Source organism: Aotus nancymaae, unplaced genomic scaffold (assembly GCF_030222135.1).
Source record: "Aotus nancymaae isolate 86718 unplaced genomic scaffold, 86718_ANA_hifiasm-v0.15.2.pri h1tg000020l, whole genome shotgun sequence".
NCBI lineage: Eukaryota > Metazoa > Chordata > Mammalia > Primates > Aotidae > Aotus > Aotus nancymaae.
The window spans coordinates 27,747,087-27,756,851 of NW_026988432.1; the positions used below are offsets into that span (position 1 = coordinate 27,747,087).

The 9,765-nt window shown below is 46.0% G+C and overlaps 1 pseudogene; it reads right to left on the reverse strand.

The window, feature by feature from the left end:
• Positions 1 to 8,873: 8,873 nt before the first annotated feature.
• On the reverse strand, positions 8,874 to 9,487 carry LOC105708992 (single-strand selective monofunctional uracil DNA glycosylase-like; annotated as a pseudogene).
• Between the last annotated feature and the right edge of the window lie 278 nt (positions 9,488 to 9,765).

Consider the following 9,765-nt stretch of genomic DNA (forward strand, 5'->3'; position numbering starts at 1 on the left):
CTTAAAATGCTCCATCTGAGGGGCCCTCTGTGCCAGCTCCTGGGAGGGGAGCCCTGAGGTTCTGGGCAGGGAAGGAACTTCTGCAGAAGGACTTCCAGGACAGGGGCAAGTGTCAAGGGGAGCTGGCTGTTCCTACCAGGCCTGAATACTTCCGCTCCCTTCTCCCCTGACTGTTGCCTGGGCCCCTTGGATGGAGCCCCCCAGACTGTCTCCAGGGCTGTGTAAAATGCTGGTTGGAGTAGAAGTAGAGGATAGAACGAGAAAGGGCAGAGGGCAAGCCCACACTGCATCCAGGGCAAGGGGCGGAGCTGAGCTGAGCAGCACTGTGAATGGCTGGAAGTAGGAAATGGGAGGAAGTGGGGTGGATTTTAATGGCAGAAATATTTCATTTTAATTTATCCACTGCATGATACTGCAATAAAACTCTCCTCATATAAATCCCTGAATCACCAGTTAAACTGTCCAGGACAAGACACTTAGCTTGTCTGAGGAGGTAGGGTAGGTGTTCAGGGATCACAGGGAAGAGGCAGAGGGAAGGACGATTTGGAGAGCTCTGGAGAAGCAGGAAATTAGAATCAGAGATGACTGAAGGACACATAAACTCCAAGGATGAGCAGGAATTGTGGGAGGACAATGAACACCCCAGGATGGGAGGTGCCTGTTGGAGCAGTTCTGGTCACAGGGCTGGGGACCTCTGTTCAGCAACATGGCAGTCCCTGCCCCAGCCTCAGTGCTCTGTGACCTAAACCCAACACCAAGTGTTGACACATACCCAGGCTCTTGAGGTGGGGGCCAGGGATGGAGAAGGCTAAGGAGGATGACAGGTGGTAGGAACATTAAGGCAGAGCCCTTCCTCCTTGATTATGGACACTGGATCATTCTCAGGGGAGGAGTGGAGACCAGGCAGGAGCCTCAGGGGTTGTCCTTCATAACGAAGTTAAAGTAATCAGCAAAAATGAGAAGAAAAGACACTTCCCACATCATTCTTCTCAGAAATTTCCAGTCATTCCCTAGGACCTAGGGCACTAAAGACCTTTGAAATCTGCAGAAACTTTGACCTAGTAATTCTGCTTCTAGAAATTTATTCTTAAGAAATAATCAGAGGTATATGTAAATATGTATATACAAGAATGCCATCAAGGCTTCACATATCCCGAAAAATACAAAATAATCAGATAACCATTAATAAATAATTGATTAAGTATATTACAGTCTTCCCTCAATATTCACAGAGAGATTGGTTCCAGGATCCCTGAGGATAACAAAATCTGAGATGTCAAGTCCCTAATATAAAATGGCATCATGTTTGCATATGACCTACACACATCCTCCCCTAGGATCTAAACCATCTCTACATTGCTTATAATATCTAATACAATGTAAATGCTATGAAAATAGTTGCTGTACTATACTGTTTATTAATGTGTATCATTTTTTATTGTTGTATTGTTATTTTTGTTTTTTTCTGGGGGATCTGTTCTTCCTTTAGATGATTATGAATCAGCTGATCCTTGAGAGTTGCCATATTAGACTTGGAACCAAAAGGAATCAGGAATGCACGTTAGGCAGGCGTTGGGGGGTGGGGCACATATGGCAATGAGATCTGGACTCAGCAGCAGCGGCTCCAGCACTGTGTGTATTTAAATATATACTGGGCTCACGCTGACATTACAGGCATGAGCCACTGCACCAGATTGTGTGTCGGGGGTGGGCGAGGAGGGTGTATTTAGAGACAGGGTCAGTCTTGCTCTGTTGCCCAGTCTGGAATGCAGTGGTGCAATCACAGCTCACTATAACCTCAAACTCCTGGGCTCAAGTGATCCTCCCACCTCAGCCTACAGTTGTGCACCAGCTAATATTTTTTTTTTTAATTATAGAGATGGGGTCTTGCTATGTTGCCCTGGCTAGAGTACAGTAACTACTCACAGGCACAATTATGGCACACTGCAGTCTTGAACTCCTGGGCTCAAGCGATCCTCCCTCCTCACCGTACCAAAGCACTGGGATTACAGGTATGGGCCGCAGTGCCTGGCTATCCCACTCTTATTTTGACAGGATCCCTCTCTGGCAGTACTGGGAATAGGCAGCAGCAGGGTGAGGTGGAAGCAGGGGGAGCAATCAGGACGCTTCCACGGCATCCCAAGCAAGAGCTGACGGTGGTCTGCACCAGGATGGCAGAAGCAGACAGTGAGGTGTGGTCTGAGAGAGTTAAGAATGTCTCCAAAGTGTATGGCCTGAACACCTGTAAGAGTGGAGTTGCCGCTTATTGAAGGAAATGGTTAATTGGGAAAAATTAAAAGTTTGTTTGTGACTTGACTAAATGGGAGGAGAACGATGATGGTGCAGAAGGAGAAGTCAAGTACAACATCTAGATTCCCAAAGGAGACAGGGGTCTGCTTCTGGCCTCAGCAGAGGTGGCTTTTCCTTGCAGCTGTGTTCTTGATCCTTTGGAACATGAGCCAACTATTGGGGTCCCTGAGGCTCCTACGGTCACATGCCTTCTTCCACTACTTTCTTTACCTTCTGGTCTCTTTGTTTTGGTGCCCCAAGTGACATAGGCCAGGACAGTCCTGGAAATGAGGAAACTGGAGGGTCAATGCCGCATCATGAGTGACAACCATGATTGAGAACACAGGGCTGTCATAGCTTCCATTTTGTCAAGAAGAACTTGAAATTCAGATTTTTATGCAAAATCTTCCAGTCTTTAATTGTCATGCAATTCCATTTTTTTCTTGTTGTTGAGACAGGGTCTCTCTCTGTTGCCCAGGCTGGAGTGCAGTGGCATAATCATGGCTCACTACAGCCTCAACTGCCCCAGCGCAAGTGATTCTTCCACCTCAGCCTCCCAAGTAGCTGGGACCACAGGTTTGTGTCACCACACCTGGCTACTTTTTTTTTATTATTTGTAGAGACCAAGTCTTGCTGTTGCCCAGGTTGGTCTTGAACTCCTGGGCTCAGCCTCCCAAAGTGCTGGGATTAAACGTGTGAGTCACCAATTCAATTTTGTTTAAAAAAATTATGTAGACCACAAAACACGACAGTGGCCTGGAGGTGGCCTGGGTACCCCTCACCCTCAACTATGCAATCATAGCTTTAGATCATAAGCTTGTGGTCCTTTCTGACTCACTCTCCCTGCCTGTGAAGTAGAGTTGAATATCTCACACCTCTGCTGGGAGGCAGAAGAATTAGACTGTGTGAGGGATGAGGCTTATAAACTCCAGGACCTACCAAAGCAGAGTGGTGTTACTGCTGTGGGTTTCATTGCTGTCATTAAAGTCATCAAGCCTGTGATGCAATACCCCTTAATCAATCTTTGTTGACACCACCAACAGTGCAAGTCTCTACCCTGGAGTGCAATTCAGTTATTCACATTACTCAGTAATTTATTTATTTCCCACAGCACCTAACAATTGACTCATAATGGATAACCGAAAAGTAGTTGCTGTAGGTGATGTTAGTCATTTATTCACTCACTAATTCCAGTAGAATTTTTTTTCCTTTGGTATCAATTATGTGCCTATTGTTGCCCGGGGGCACTATGGAAATACCCAACTTCAATTGTACCCAGAGACCATCCAGGTGTGAAGAAGACACAGACCCCTGAGCACTCAGTGGAAAGAGAACTGTTCATGCCAAGGAAGCAAATCTAGCTGTCCAGGTTTGCCTGGAACTGAGCGGTCTCTCAGAATGTGGGACTTAAAGAGCTTGAACCAGGACAGTCCAAAGTAAAGCAGGATTGTTGGCCACCCTGAGTAGAATAGCAAATGGTTACAAACATAGACTCAAAACCAGACAGCACACAGTGACCCCTTTCTCACTGTCCTGGCTGTGTGATCTTACACAAGTTACTTAACCTGTCCAAGCCTTTATTTTCTTAATTATAAAATGAGAATCTATCTTGTGAAGTGGTTTTAAGGACTAACTGAGAAAATACAGTAAACACTCAATAAATGGCAGCCACCATCATCAGCACGGTTCCCGGTAAAGGGGAAAAACCGTGCTTCTCTGACGTTCCCAGCACGTTGCTCTTGTCCTTTCGTGGCGGGACTCTCAAGATCCACCAGCTGCTCTCATGGTAACATCATAACTCTATGGCCTATTCCTCTGGGGGAAGACAACTCTGGTCTGTTTTCTGAGGCCGGACACAACATGAAGGAGGTCTTAGAACATTTCAATCAACTCAAGAGCTGAAATGAGAAGTCAGACAAAATGCCAAGCAGCTATCTGGGTGATAAAAAAAAAATCCACACACAATCAAGATATCCCACCTTCAAAGTAGGGATGTCTGGAGGGGCTCCGGAGTCTCCCATTCTGCCCTCTAGATTCCAAATGAGTTGTAGGCAGCACATACAAGACAACGGGCAACATCTAGACCCCCTCAATTAAAAACTAAGGGCGTCACCATCCATTGAGAACAGTGAGGGTGCCTTACTCTGGCAGCTGCTATATCCTCATCCCACACTCCTGAGATACTGTGGTTCTCTGCTTCTCACCACTCTCTGGCACCACACCTGGCTGTGGTCCTAACTCCATCATGTGCCACTCCATCCTTAACAACTATAACCTTTCTTGAGTGACTTTTTTTTTCTCTGAGACAGGGTCTCACCCTGTCACACAGGCTAGAGTGCAATGGTGCAATCTTGGTTCAGGGAAACCTCTGCTTCCTCAGCTCAAGTGATCCTCCCACATCAGTCTCCTAAGTAGCTGGGATCCCAAGTGTGAACCACCACACCTAGATAATTTTTCTGTATTTTTTGGAGAGACAGTGTTTTACCATGTTGTCCAGGCTGGTCTCGATCTCCTAGGTTCAAGCAAGTCACCCCCCTCGACCTCCCAAAGTGCTAAGATTACAGGTGTAAATCAGTCACTGCACCCAGACTCTTGAGTGACTTTTAAAAAATAAATATAATACAGCTGTATTATATTATCTCATATTTTATTATCTAATATATATTTTAAAATATTTAAAATTTTAAAATTTATTTAAAAAACAAATATAATGTAGCTGTATTATATTGTCAAATATGCAAAAACAAGAAGGTAAAAATTACCTTTAAAATTCTTTCAACTAGGAATAAATATCAAAAGAACTTGATGTCTACCCTTCTAGAAGCATATCAATCAATAGATGACAGATGCATAGATACGTACATACAAATATATTTACATGCATATACACATACATACTGTGATGGTTAATACTGAGTGTCAACTTGACTGGATTGAAGGATGCAAAGTGTTGTTCCTGGGTGTGTCTGTGAGGGTGTTGCCAAACGAGATTAACATTTGAGTCAGTGGACTGGAATAGGCAGACCCACCTGCAGTCTGGGTGGGCACCACATAATCAGCTGCAGCATGGCTAGAATAAAATCAGGCAGAAGAACGTGGAGAGGCTAGACTGGTTTAGTCTCCCAGCCTACATCTTTCTCCTATGCTGGATGCTTCCTGCCCTCAAACACTGAACTCCACGTTCTTCAGCTTTAGGATTTAGACTGGCTGCCTGGCTCCTCAGCTTGCAGACAGCCTCACCTTGGGACCTCACCTTGTGACTGTGTGAGTCGATACTCCTTAATAAACTCACCTGTATATGTTCATCTTTCCTATTAGTTCTGTCACTCTAGAGAACCCTGACTAATACACACACACATAAACTTACATACTAGTATCCATTCCTCCCTTCTTCCTTACTAACAAAATCTCAGTTGTACCCAAATAAAAACTCTGATTTTCCAAGATTCCCTCATAGCTAGGGATGGCCAAGAGATGTGATCTGACTCCAGAGTCCTAAGCATTCGTTTGCTGAAGATTTCTCAGAAAGTTTTTCTTTGCCTGATATAAGTTCTTCCCCTTCCTTCTTGTTTTTTTCCTTTTTGTTTTCCCGACTGGAATATTTAAACAGCGTGAACATTTTGGAAATGCTGAGGCTGGATACAACTATGACAAACATCCTGAACCCGAAGCTTTGCACACATTCACGATGATTTAACAGAATAAATTCCTAGAAATGGAAATTGCTGGGACAAATGACATATATCATTTTTTTATATTTTTGATTGCAAAATGCCCTCAGGAGTTGATGTATCAATTTAGATTCCCATCAGTAGCATGTGAGCTCTTCCCTCGCCCCCACACATGCCCCTGCTAAATTTTTGCAAGTTTAATAGAGAGAAATTGTACCACAGAGGCTTACATTTCTGGCAGTATGGCAGACTAGGAAACTTAGAAACCTTTCTGCTCTAAAAACACCTTGAAATAGTAGAGAAAAGATAATGAACAGGCTTTCAAATGCACTAACTGAGCTTTGCTAAAGAAAGGAAAATCCGGCAGCAAAAAAGAAGACAAAGAAAACTGAAACCAAAGAAGTAGGAGATCCTGGGGCAGCTGCATTGGATGTGGAGGAGTTGGAAGGGGAGAGCTGCCAATCTTGATACCCAAGAAGCTTTGGATGTAATGGCCACCAACAGGGACAGAAGCTGAGGCCTGGGCCTAGAGCACGCATGTGTCAGAGCTGTGATTCCTGCATAGAGCCAAGACCTTCTGAGGTTTCCACTCCAGATAAAAAGATGACAGAAAAAAAAAAAATCTGCTCACTTGCAAAGAGAGATAATGAAATAGCTTATCTAGTTTGCGCAGGGCTTTAGATAGAAAACGTATCTCCCCTGATCATTCACAAGGGCTCTGCCTTTATCTAGGCGTGAGATTCAAATTTATATGATCTACATGATCCATTAAGCTCCCATCTCACCCCAGGTAAGAAATCAACATCCCAGACTGAAACTATGGGCTCCAATGCAACACTGTTCTCCAGAGACCACACAGGACTCTCAAAGGTGAAACCCTGAGAAACATGAATTTACAATCCAAAATTCCAAATATGCAAGGAAAGAAGCCACCTCAAGCACGAGTCAGCAGGAACTAGTAACATAGGCTTCCAATCACTTCGGACAACAGAACTGTTGCATACACACCATAGTGTTGTTTTGATCTCCAACAAATAATCTTCTTAAAACACCACCTTCTATCCATGACCAATTCCTATTCAATGCTTTTTAATCAATGTCTTAGTGAAAGACATATACTTGTCACATTTATCGATGACGTGTAGCTTGAAGAGACCACAAGCCTTTCATGTGGGGGTCCAATGAGATTTTGAAGGGATAGAAAGAGGAGCTAAAATTACAAGAAAAAATGTGACAGGAACAACATACATTTCTGCTACATTAAAAAAAATCATCTTTGGGTGGCCAAGGTGGGCAGATAACAAGGTCAGAAGATTGAGACCTTCCTGGCCAACATGGTGAAACCCTGTCTCTACTAAAAATACAAAAATTAGCTGGGTGTGGTGGCGCGTGCCTGTAATCCCAGCTACTCAGAAGGCTGAGGCACAAGAATCACTTTAATCCAGGAGGCGGAGGTTGCAGTGAGCCAAGAGATCGCACCACTGCACTCCAGCCTGGTGACAGAGTGAGACTCCATCTCTAAAAAAAAAAAAAAAATCATCAACTGCAAAGTGCAAGTACAGAATCAAGAGACTTGGCTTGCAGTAAATCAGGCAAAATAAGATTGAGGAGTAGAGAGACGTGGCTGGCACAGAGACAGAGGAGGCGCTTTGTAGCTATTTTTAAGGTTTGAGAGCTATTATATATTTATTTATTTATTTATGAGATGGAGTCTCACTCTGACGCCCAGGGTGGAGTGCAGTGGTGTGATTTTGGCTCATCGCAACCTCCGCCTCCTAGGTTCAAGCGATTCTCCTGCCTCAGCCTCCCAAGCAGCTGGAATTGTAGGCACATCCACCATGCCTGGCTAATTTTTCTATTTTCAGTAGAGATGGGGTTTCACCATGTTGGCCAGGCTGGTCTCAAACTCCTGACCTCAAGTGATCTGCCTGCCTTGGCCCCTCAAAGTGCTGGGATTATGGGTGTGAGCCACCACAGTGGCTGAGTTTAGGAGCTTTTAATGCTTAGACTGGAAAAATCAGAGGCTGGGTTTGTCATAAACTCACTGGTCCATCTCTGACAGATAAAGAATTCGCCCCTCACCTTGGCCACAGCTGGGAGCCCAGACTCTTCCCAAGCAAGGTGTTCTGAGTGGAGAGGGGCTTCCCTTGGAGCACAGTGCAGTGACTCCCCAACCCCGAGGTAAGAAAGCAAGAAAGCAAAGCCATGAGCCAGGCCTGTGCAAGACAATTCAAGTGTTGTCTCCATTAACCTTCACACCAACCCTAGAGGGAGGCAGCCCCCTTTTACAGGTGAGGAGCCTGAGGCCCAGGCTTCATCAATTTGACCATCATAAAGCTGGCAAATCACAAGCTGGGATGAAAATCCAGGTCTTCTGACTCACACCACCACACTGAATTCTTCCTTTATCCAGCCTCAGCCTCTCATGAGAAGGTTACTCTGAATTTCTTGTCCCATGCTTTGTCCTGATCCCATGAGGAAAGGGGTCAGCTGAAGGCAGCTGTTCTGTAAGGATGCGCAGGGATCCTGACAAGATATTTCCTCTGAAAAACCAAATGCGACCTTAGAAGGCAGTCTAGGGAGCTCCTCCTTTAACAGAGACTTCCAAGGAAATGACGAGGTAGAAGCATCTGAAGTGCAACAGAGCACCTTCTGCTGATTCCCTCCCACAAAGGGGCAATGCTCAGGCAAGGTGAGGAAAGTAGGACTCAGCAGGGCGAATGGAGTGCTGTCAAAACTGCCACGGCAGGTTGGAAGACAGTTCAATAGATTGAAGCGTGTGTTTCCTGGCAACCAGGGAGCCCAGGAGGACCTCTGGCTTCAGTCTAGGAGGTGTGTTGTTATCTGCTTGCCCAAGAGTAACTTGGAGGCCCTGAATGTGTCCCATGTGTACCATGCCAGGCCTTGGGGCACTCATTTCAATAGCCATGGCAGCAGCCCCAACTCACTCAGTCAATTCATTTGGTGACTGCCTACCAGCCCTGTTGGCCTGTGGGTTATGGGGAGAGCGATGCAGGAGTCCCTTCACTTGGATCTCTGGCATCAGGCCTGCCAGAGCCATTCATGCCCACTACTGCCCCAGCCAGCCCACTCCCACCCCCAGCCGCACCCACTGCAGCCGCACCTGTTGGCAGAGGGCTGCACCACAGATCCCAAGAAGCTGTTCTTGCTGCTTGGCAGGCAGCTCAGCAGGAGTAAGGCTGTGCTCTTGGGAGCCAGGAATAGCAGAGAACACAGATTGTGGACAAAGCAGTGACAAGAGAAGACCCCAGGTTTTCCACAGAGGTTCCAGGAAAAGCCCCAGAATCAGGCACTGCTCGCCTCTGACTGTGAGCACCCCACCAGCACTGATTGCTTAGGTGCTTAGGGTGCTCTTGGGGAGGGGTGAGTACAGGCCCTCCAATGCCCAGCCAGTTCCAGACTATGTTCACTTCCCCAAAGGGCACTCATGTCTGGGCCATGACAAAAGGTCCTGGGTTTGTGCCCAGGAAGAGCACTTCTTTGAGGCCCTGGCAGCAGCGAGTCATGAAGCTGCAATGTGGCTAATACAATGCTCCATGGGATTGTGGATGATGCCTTCAGACTCCAAAGACTGTGGTTGGCTCAGCTCAGCACTGAGCCAAAGCTCCTCCTCCAGGAAGCCCTCAGCCAAGCCTTGAGGGCAGAGCTGGGGCTCTCTCCGGGCACCTGCAGGATCATGGAGGGTCCCTCGTGAAAATGTCTGAGGCATGGCCATGCTGTTATCACCTGGTCCAGCCCCCTACACTTTTTTTTTTTGTTTTGCAATACATCTCCCATACCATTA